Below are 10847 nucleotides of genomic sequence, written 5' to 3'. Positions count from 1 at the left end.
CCCCCCCCGCTCCCCCCCCAGACTTCGATCCACGGCTGGTTCTTGGTGTCCAGCCGCACCCCGTGCTGCTCCCCCAGACTTCGATCCATGGCCAGTTCTTGGTGACCAGCCACACCCCGTGCTGCTCCCCCAGACTTTGATCCACGGCCGGTTCTTGGTGACCATCTGACCCCAGCGCTCTTTCCTGCCTAAGCAGGGGATCTGTTCAGGTCCGATGTCCTCGGTGAGCATGTTGAATGGCATGCACCATGCTCTCACCATGTAGCCATCAGTCCTTTTTTATGATGCATGTATGAACTCCCTGCAGGGGGTTGCAAAGGATGGAGCTGGACCATTCTCAGTGGGGGCAGATGACAGGACAAGGAGCAATGGGCTCCAGCTGCAGCAAGGGAGTTCAGTTAGATATTAGGAGATATTTAGGATAATAAGTTAGATAGTAGGGGAAACTCTCTCATGAGGAGGGTAGTAAAACACTGGAACTGGTTACCCAGAGAGGTGGTGGGATCTCCATCCTTGGAGGTTTTTAAGACCCAGGTAGACAAAGCCTTGGCTGGGATGGTGTAGCTGGGGCTGGTCCTGCTTTGAGCAGGGGTTTGGACTAGATGTAACCTCCTGAGGTCCCATACAACCTCATTTTCTATGGTGGTATGAATCAGCAAAGCTCAGAAACATGGGCCCACCAGGCCCTACCAATCTGACCATGGGGTAAAATCCCATTCTGACCCCAAAAATACATTATCCGTCTGGCCCTGAGCAGAGGGGCAAGACCCTCTAGCCAGGAACCGGCAGCTTGCACTTGTCTGCATTGAGCTTCCCCCCCATTAGCTATAGCCCAGCTTTCCAAGGTCCTTTTCAATTGTACGTGCATCCTCCAACATGTTTAAATCCTTCCCAGTTTCATGTCATCCATAGATTTACTCAAGAAAATTTTGATGCCAGCATCTGAATCGTTAAAAAACCCATTGAACAACACCAGGCCCAGGACAGACCCCGCTCCAAGCCTCCTGCCATTCTGACATGGCCCCGTTAATAATTACCCATTGCTTGTGGCTTTTGAGCCAGTTATCCATCGCTCTTGTAGTAGGTTTATCTAGTCCACGTTTCTCTAATTTGCTTATGAGAAGGTCATGCAGGACCTTGTCAAAAGCCTTGCTGAAGTCCAGATACACGATATCCACAGCATTGCCTTCCTCCACCCAATAGTTACTTTGTCAAAGGAGACTGCATTTGTTTGACATGATTTGTTTTTCATAAATCTCTGCTTGTGATCAGCCTTTAGTCCCCCAGATGCTTGCATATGGCTTTCCTCAGGACTTGCTCCATCTTGGTTCCTAAGTCCATGTTTCCCAGTCTCCTGTGTCATACAGCGGCAGACAGCCAATGCCAAAGGGAGAGTGAACTGGGTCTGACCAGGGCTTTTCCCCCCACTGTTCCTCTCTCATTTGCAGCCTCCAGCTTTTCAGGCCTAGGAAGTTCTGATGCAGAGGCCGTGCCCTTCACTCCCATGCTCCGTAGCTAACGATGCCCTTTTCCTCCAAGAACGTGTCCGATCCCTTGGTGAATCTGGCCGAACTCTCAGCTTCCAACACATGTGGGGGCAATGAGATCCACGCTTTAATAACACATTGCATCACATCCCTGAAGCTGGCAGGGCCCAGCCCCTTGCCCCCTTCCTTCCACCTAGTGATTACACCAGGGCTAGGAGGCCCTGCCATCTGCATATTAAGCCAGGAGGATGGGAGCGAAGCCTGCACAAGCGGCAAGGGCAAGAGGAGCGTGAATGCTCAGGCCCAAATGCAAGATGCGTTTGCAGGGGTGCATATGTCAGGCCCATGTAGCATAGCCTGCCAGCTGCAGGGCATGGGCTACAACAGCCTGGCACTGCACTGGGCAGTTCATCTCCAGCTCAAGGGTCAAGCCAACCCCCTTTGTTGCCAAAAGCCTTGGCGGCATGACAAGCTTTTGTTCCCGCTCTAGAGATGCGAACCACTACACAGCATCTCCATACTTCGAATGTCCCGACAAGGTGCTGTAGGGATAACGGGGCCTAAAGACATGTGCAAGAAAGGCTTTGATGTGGCTGGAAGGGGAAAAGAGCTGTGAGGGAAGGAGAAGTGGGAAAGAGCTGTCTCACCTGTGCCTGCAATGACCGTAGTCTCACGGGACAAATCTGTGAGCAAACAACCTGGTCAATGGTTTGCATATGCAACAGCTCCATTTATACCCCGAAATGAGATGTGCAGTTTTAATAATGTGGGCACAGAGCTGGGGAGGGAGGGATAAAATGCAAAAGGAATAAGAAAATCAGAGCCCGGTGTAACAGAAACAAAGCCTTGCAGAGGCCAACACTTTCCTGGGAAATTTGCTCCTTAAGTGAAACATGAAGCAGAAATGTCCCAGTGAGAAGTGACAGACATATCCCTGTACCTCTCGGTTTTGCTCTCAGACACACAATCTGGCCTGCCTTGTGTGGAGTGGAAACAATTCAGGACAGGACAGTACAAATGTTACAGCAAGGACCAAAACCCTCCAAAAAGCATCCTAAAATTGTGTAATGTAAAAGCATCTCTTTTAATAAATGTTTTTCACATCACAATGCGATTACCAATATCACTTATTTTCGCAGCATTCATGCATATTAAATACCCCATTGTAATGAGCCATGCTATGTTATACAGCGAGAGTTTTGCTCTGAATTTGAAGACAGAAACACTCGAGCATAGAGTGAAACTTTCCAAAGCAGCTATGTTCCTTACCAGATTTAGCACCTCCACAGTTTCACAAGTGCTTCATTTAGAAGAATAAAAACCTACCCACACCTGAGTATTGTTCCAGTACAACTGCATTAGTGGAGAAAACAACCTCATTAAGGCTAGCCTGAATGCAGTGGTAGCAGTATATAAAAGGACATCTTTTATAAAAGATGCCAGACATCTTTATAACTGTGTCGCCACAGAGGCTCGTACTGCTTTTAACAATATTGGTTTATAAACCAATCTAGTTATTGTCTGAGATCTATTCAAGTCAATCCCTACAGCATGTAAGGCCAGAGTGGCTACAGCTAATACATGGGAATCAATGGTAATATTAGCCAGACACACCAAACCTGCCAAAAAGCAACCCTTCTCCAGGTCAACTGAACACAGCCAGTAGTAACCACCAAGCATCCTAAACCTTGACCTGGAGTCACTTCCATGGCCCAGGCACAACCCAAGCTCCTTCTCTCGCTGCTGGCATTTTAATTCCAGCCCTGGTAACAATAACAGGGAACGTCGGGCAAAAATGTCCCCTTCTATGGGAGACCAAGACACAGCGTCAACTTATATACCCCATCCATGGAGAGAACCCATTATCCATCCCTTTATAATTCCAGGAACCTCCCAGCTTGTTGGGAGGCCAAAGGGCTCAGGATACGTTTCACATCCCTCGCCGATTATTATTTAATGCTACCTACCCTCTGTTCTTGATTTCCTTGACTTTAGTGGGAGGCTTGGGTGCATTAGGAAGCCTGGACTGTGGGTCCGTTAACAGCATTTCACTAACTTGTCATTCCATCTCATTTCTCAGCTGTGCTCATTATTACCTAGGAAGTCGTGGGAATGAAATGGCAGTCATTGAGCACTGAGCAGTAAATTGGTCCTGGAAGGAGACCTCTGCCTGTGTGCATGCACGCTGGCACTCTGCATGCTCTTGCTTTAGAAGCCCTAGCTCATTTCCAAGTGGTAGACTGAATCCTGCCTGTGGTTAAGTGTCTCTTAACATTTCCCTCCACAAAACCCAGCAACACATCTGTAAGCGTTAGCTCCGGAAGGGAGAAGGCCTGAATTGAAGTGCACGGTTGGCACCTAGGTCAATTCAGAACAAAGAGCGACAATAAGGGGCATTTCCCTTGTAGAGGAGCGGAGGGGTAGAAAGGAGGGTTGCTGTCCCCAGAAGCACTGCAGGTGGAAAGGCTGGGCGTGCTGCTATGTCACCATAAGTACAGGCATCTATAGGGTGGGTAAATATCTCAGTGGTTCCATTTTACAGAAGGGAAAATGGAGGCTGTGACTTACCTGCAGTCACCTGGCATGTGAACAGTGTGCAGGATCTGATTCAGATATGTGCCTGTATGCAATTGCTCTTGGAAATATGCACTGGTGGGGGCATGGATCCAGCAAAGCCCTTACGAACGGGCTCTCTTGACCTGTGTGGACAGCTCCGCTGGGGTCGACTGGACCATGCTGCAACCTGACATCTGCGGGAGCCATCGGTCGTATTCAGGAATCCCGAACCAGCCAACAAGCACCGACACGGTCTGCAGCATGACACACAAGGACCGCGCGCCTGCCTGTCTGCAAATCTCGACGTTTCTATCTCCCATCTTCTGCGAACGCCAGACAATGCTGCTTCCCCAATTACAGGCCTCGCAGGAAAGGGGGGAAGAACTGTCTGATTCAGCAAGTTCATTTTGTGCAGAAGAAAGAAAGTAATTAAACAGCAGCTTCCCCCCCCCACAGCCCAAACCCTCGACGCTGCCTTGAAAGGAGATGGAGCTGGAATGATCTCAGCCGGAAGTTATTTGTATAAGGAGAAAAATGCCGAAGTGGATAATTTCAGTTACTTCCCCCACATGCTCGTTAGCAGGATCCTCTCATCAGCTGGAGAAATGAGAAAACAAAATGGGGATAAAATAAATCAGCCATTAAGCAGATCTGGAATTGAAAGGGCTTCACCTTCCACGCTCAGTTTCAGTCCGCGCCAAGGTCCATCAGTGGTGAAGACTGAGCTGCATTCAAGGGATCTCGTTGTGATTCTGCTTCACGCAAACAAGCAAGGCTAACCCCAGGGGTTGGGAGCAGAGCTAGGGATTCCTATGAGCAGCAACGGTCCAGATAATGATTAGGATCCCACACCTTTCCGGGCACCCCATCATGGGATGCCCTCCCACCTAACCATCTCAAGTGGTACCCATTTCCCCCACCTCCTCACGGGGCTCTGGCCACAATCAAGAAACCAGAAGGTGACACCAAAAAGCTATTTATCTGCTAAGCAATCACAGAGACCTTGTCACCATATCGATATCTATAGCTATAGCGATATCTATAGCTATATTGCTATCTATATTGTTATCTATATCAATATAGATATTAATATCACTATCTATATCGCTATCTATATTGATATCTATATCATTATCTATATAGATATCAATACTATATAGATATCTATATCAATGTATTGCTATCAATATCGATATCTATGTTGATATCTATATCATTATCTATATCAATATAGATATTGATATCTATATAGATATTGATATAGATATGGTGACAAGGTCTCTGTGATTGCTTAGCAGGAAAAGAGCTTTTTGGTATATATATTTGCAACACGTTATTCAGCCACTACCTGCCTTCATGGGGAGGGTTCCTAGTAAGGTACAGTAGAGCCTGGTAATCTTGAAAGCTGGAGCTTGAGCAGTATAGAATCCTGCCCATCGTGGCTGTAGGTCTATCTCTTCTCTTTAAAAAGCACGACTTGGTTATAATCTTTGCTTCCATACATCATGACAAGCTTAAAACCTGCAAAAAGTACACAGGAAAGGAGTCCCCCCACCCCCCAAGTTCTTGTGGAAATAAAGTAATTTTGCTATGGCATTTGCAGAGAAATAGAATAGAAAACAGCTTTACCTCTAAGCTCTCCCTGCTCATGAAGGAGCAATTGATGTTGTTTAGCTTGAGTGGGCACAGAAAGGTTTAGGATTAGGAAAATCTCCTTTCCCTGAAATAATTTATTTTTACTCCAATAATAAATACAATCTTGAAACCCAGTGTCTCTTGTAAACCAGGGCAAGAAGAGGAGGGGGCCGCTTCCGAGGGTTCGACCAAGGGCCGTGAATGATATAAGCAGCTCTCATGAGAGCTTCCAAGCTGGCTTGAAACTCCATTCGCCCCTTCGTCCATAGCTGTGTTACCTCCTCTCTCCATTTACAGTGTGATTTTTCAAGAGGAATATTACTGCTCATAGTGCTTGAGACCATGACAGATAGTTTTTAGGTGTATCATGGATTTTTCCTCAGTACATAAAAGGAACCTGGAAATATGGAAGTCCTTTGATTTTAGGGTTTATGCTTTTTTTTCCCATCCAGCTGGACTTTTCCCAGCATCCCAGCCATTTGCAGTGCAGCTGGTGAGTTTCCCAAAGTCCTCCGCTTGGACCCCAGTTTTTTTAAACCTTGTTTCCCAGAAAATGAATTTTAATTTTGCAGCTGAGTCCAATCAGGAAGCATAAATAACGCCAGGTGACTTTGCAAACGAATTGCAACTAAGAAACACAACTCAGGTTTCCCAGCTTCATGATCAACTCATAGGAGTTAAAAAAAAAATGTATTAAAAAAAAATGTCATGACTATGTCCTGATAAGGAAGAATAATCCAAGAAGTTGCACCGCGTGCATGTGTGTTTTATGAACAGACCAATGAGCTAAATTCGGTGAACAATATATATGTTGCCAGAATATTCTCATAGCTTTACAAGAAAAATCCTCTGCACTGAGAATATTGCATGGAAAAAGTCAAGCAAACTGTATTTATAGGCAGTAATATATACTCACCAAGCTTGAAGGAGTTCACCTTTAACTCCAGCGTATAACTGTAGAGACAGCAGTTTGGAGGCATATAAAAAATTAATCAGTATTATGTCAAGGCAGCAAAAAAAAAAAAATCCAATCGAATATAATGAGTGTTGGTCTTCACAAAGGGATCTTATCAGTATGCAGCCTTCACTGCGTGCCATAGATGGGTGACCCTGTCAGCTGTGGCTGCTTGGACAAGGAAGAAGGTATTGTCAAATACAAATACGCAGCCGGGCTATTTTTATCCGGGCTAATAGTCCTGGCGTACTTTGTGCTTCCTCATTCCCCTCTCAGCATCCTTGCTTTGTCCAGCTAAATGACCCAGCTGGCTTCATCCTCATGACTTCCATTATCCGCAGGTACCGTTGTAATGCAAAGAGAGAGGTGACCCCATCCGACTGGCTGACTTGTTTGTGTGTTCTCCCCTGGATGGCAGCTCCGCAATGTGTTTTCTTTGGGGAGTTTCATGCCAGGCACCCGCGTCTGACTTATTAACTGCAGAGTGCAGGGACCGTTCCCGAAGATGCTGGCCACATTCCCGTGATGCCCATGGTGCCTTTGTTGTAATGCCTGCTGCCATTAATGCAAGCTGAGAGCCTTCTTCATCATGGAGATGCTGCCTAGCATCTGCCCTTGAGTGCAGACGTCCAGAAGCAAAGTTTCACTGGAAAACCAGGATGCCTTCTCTGGATGAAGACCTATTGCCCTGGACATCACACCTCACCCTTCATAATACAGAGCATAGAGGCCTGAGACTGGCTCTGTAGCACCTTGCCCCAAAGGGAACAAGCCCAAATCCCTTCTCCTTGCCCAGGGTGAGACCGCGCCATCCTGAAAGTATCCAGCAAAGCCACCGGCCTTGGTGAAGGGCCCATTTAATGGCTAGCTGAGGGTCAGATTGCAGGGATGTAGCTAGCTTTGGGGAACACTTTCTCAAGGGGACAGGCCTTTCTCCAGGACTGTAAGCGCTCCACAGTCTGCCCTCGAAATGAGGCTGTGCAGATCGCCGATGTTTCAGTCCTCTTGATGACCGAACAGAAAGGATGGCTAGGGAGGGACCTCAAACCACCACTTCTCGACATTTTTGTGGGAACTCGTCCCCAAGATGGTTTGGGATGGAATGAAACATTTCCATATTTTCCAGCATTTGGATTTTTTCGTTTTTCTTTTCAGACCAAAGCAGTTTGGTGAAGGGGACAGAGGGTTCGAATCCACGTTTTTCAATGACAATAAACTGGGCCAAAAATGATCATTCAGCACAACCGTGTTGTGAGACCCTGTAAGTCTCAGCCAGCCAGATCCCACCAGCCTTACTCCTGCTCTGTGCTCCCTGACCCTGCGGGCAGCCCCCTGCAATCACTGGGAGGATGCATGTATTGCACGTGCTTGCTGGAATCACTCCACCAGGCATCAGGAGAGTGGCTGCAAGCAAACTGGAAGGATCATGACAGCTCAAAGACACCAGACAGCTGCAATACAGCCATGCTGTAGCTGTTGGATGCCTGGAATAGTGGAAAAGCTTCCTAGATGCATCATAAAAAAGGACCGATGGCTACATGGCTGGGAGCATGGTGCACGCCATTCAACATGCTCACCTAGAACATCGGAGCGGGCACAGACATTGGCGAGGGCCTCTCCAGAAAAATGGGCTGGCTTGGAGATACTGGAACTGCCCTCTAACAGAAGGTGTCAAGGCAAAAGAAACATATAGAAGTTGGGGGTACTCAAATAACCCGCTTCAGTGAAATACAGACCACTGACCAGCTGTCAGTCTGCCAGCATCCATGCACCGTGGAAGACCTTGACAAGGCTACTGGCCAGGCCAGATTGTGTGCCTGATGCTGGAAAGGATCGCTGTCGTGTCAGGACCCCAGAAGAAGACCTCTTAAGTTACTACTCAGCATAGGCAAAACTCGACACTGTTACGTGAGAAGGGTGTCCATGTCTCCAGCTGTTACCCAGAAGGACTTTAATGATCATGGGTGTATTTATAGCCTGATGTTCTTGCTTCTAGTCAGGGCTGTGATTTGAATGCTTGCTGAAAGTCCTTAATGGCATTTGATTTATTATTTACATTGCTTGATTATAAGGTGCAGCGTAGCTCGGATGGATTGGCGGTGCTCTGATTGTAACTGCACGGTGCGACGTGATCTGATCACTGGGGGCTACATACCGGTAACTGCTAAACCTCAGCCTACCCCTTCTAGCTTGCTATATATATATTTGCACATAAAGAACAGCACAAGAAGAACATGATTAAGTTGCAAAGCCAGGCGCTCACCCATTCTTAATTCAAACCCCTGATGCATATGCATTTTGATGCTTAATTACATATTGCTTGTTATTTTTTCCATTCGGTTCATCTATTCTGTGCACTGAAGGAGGCAGGGATCCTGTGGCAGAAAAACAAGCACGTGATCATTAAGTTAAACATGGTATCATAGGGGGAGAGGCAACTTGGCACCGTGTTCTGTTGTCTGATGCATGCAGTGAATGATCTTATTTGAAACCAGGATGGGACAAATCCGAGCCAGTGGAAGCAAGGACCTGATAGCCTGGATAAAGGGCATGCTAAGAATCAGTCCAGCAACTGGTACTGTCCTCCTATGCAGGCCACAGAGATATATGCATTGCCACTGCTGGCTTGGTTATTCATTATCATCTGTGTCGTTGTAGTGCCTGTGCCCATCTTAAGCAGCTCATGTGTTACCTGGTGTTCATTAGGTAAAAGTGGTCCACTTCCATAGAGAGCAGAGCTGTCCTGTGCTTACAACGAGCACATACCTGCAACCCAGGATGCCTGGATCCTGTGCTCAGCCCTCTCGCCAACTCTCTGTGACCTGGGGGAAGTCATTGCCTCAGTTTCCCCATTGCTAGAGCAGCTCTGAGAAGGTGGGAGGGGTGAGCCACACATTTTACAAGACTGAGCAGGCAATTCAAACAGCTAAAGAGTCTCTCTGTGGGTCCGTGCTTGGCCCTTTGGGCATATCAGGCCCCTTGGAGGGAAGTGGCTCGGGGCCCAAGTCCCTGTCTGAGTCTAAGAAATGTTCATGAAGTCCAAGAGGAATTCCTGCCCAGGAGACGAGCATCCGTCACACCGTCCTCCTGTGAAATATGGAATAGCATGACCAGAAGGAAACACAATTCAACATCCTGCTTGACACCAGACCACATGGAGGTAAATAGACTGCTTTCACTTTTATCTGAGTCTAAGCTGCACACAATGAAGTATTCCAACCAGGAGATCTTACTACACTTTCAGCTGTCCTGTGAAATATGAATTTTTCATTTCCACCTAGGAGAAATGTTACACTCTTTGCATTCTCCTATGTGTGAGGAAGTGTGCCCAGAAGCTTGCAAATAAAGACATCTTTTGTAAAGTATCTAGGTGGCTTAATCAAAGATATCACCTCTGCCATGAGTTCTGATTCCCTTTGCCTGTAGACCAATATGGCTACAACCTGCATCCATGAAGTCCTTTGAAATCCCTGGATAAAAGGTATTGCAGCCCTGTTAAGTCATAGCGGCATTATCATTAACAGGTTCCCGGCAGGAAACTAATGCCCTTTAGCCTTTTCTGAGCTTTCCCTAACAGGGGGATTATTCTAAGCACGCTATCAGCTGACGTGACTTCAGTCTTGATGATTTTGGAGGGTGCCAACTCTGCATTGAAGAAGCTTTAAAGCAGGCTCTGCTAATTGTCTCCAGAAGCCAAGCGGTGCAGGGAGATTTTCCAAGGTGCCTCTCTTTCGTTGCCATATAATGGGCATTGGGTGCCTCGCTGCCGCTTGTGCCTTTAGAAAGCCTGCCCCGTTGTCTCCGGCTGCCAGGTCTTGACTGCGGAAGCAAGCAGACACAATCCTTCTATCCTGAGGCCCCCCTCCAGAATTGCTACATGCGACTAATTAATATTTCAGGAAGTGTATTTACCTAATGCACAGTTGATTTCACTAAGTAGGACATCCTGTCTTCAGAGGATTTAGTGGGGCTGAGTGATAATCAAGTGAGAATAGTCTCCAAAAGTGTTAATTTAGGAGCTGATCAGGCAGACACAAGATTAAAAACAAGGCCTTTTTATAGCCTTTTCTCTCGCCTTCACATCTGATCAGCATGGAGAGGCTTTATATGCAGCAACACCTAAGCTAAACCAGTTACTTGCAACCTGCAGGTGCAAATTTGCTCAGATTTGCTCACTGCATCCTTCCCTGTATCATAGCCCAGGCTCAGGGGTT

This window comes from Alligator sinensis, unplaced genomic scaffold, assembly GCF_000455745.1.
Source record: "Alligator sinensis unplaced genomic scaffold, ASM45574v1 scaffold752_1, whole genome shotgun sequence".
NCBI classification, from domain to species: Eukaryota; Metazoa; Chordata; order Crocodylia; family Alligatoridae; genus Alligator; species Alligator sinensis.
The sequence above is the reverse complement of the archived record's forward strand: the minus strand, read 5'-3'. Positions refer to the sequence as shown.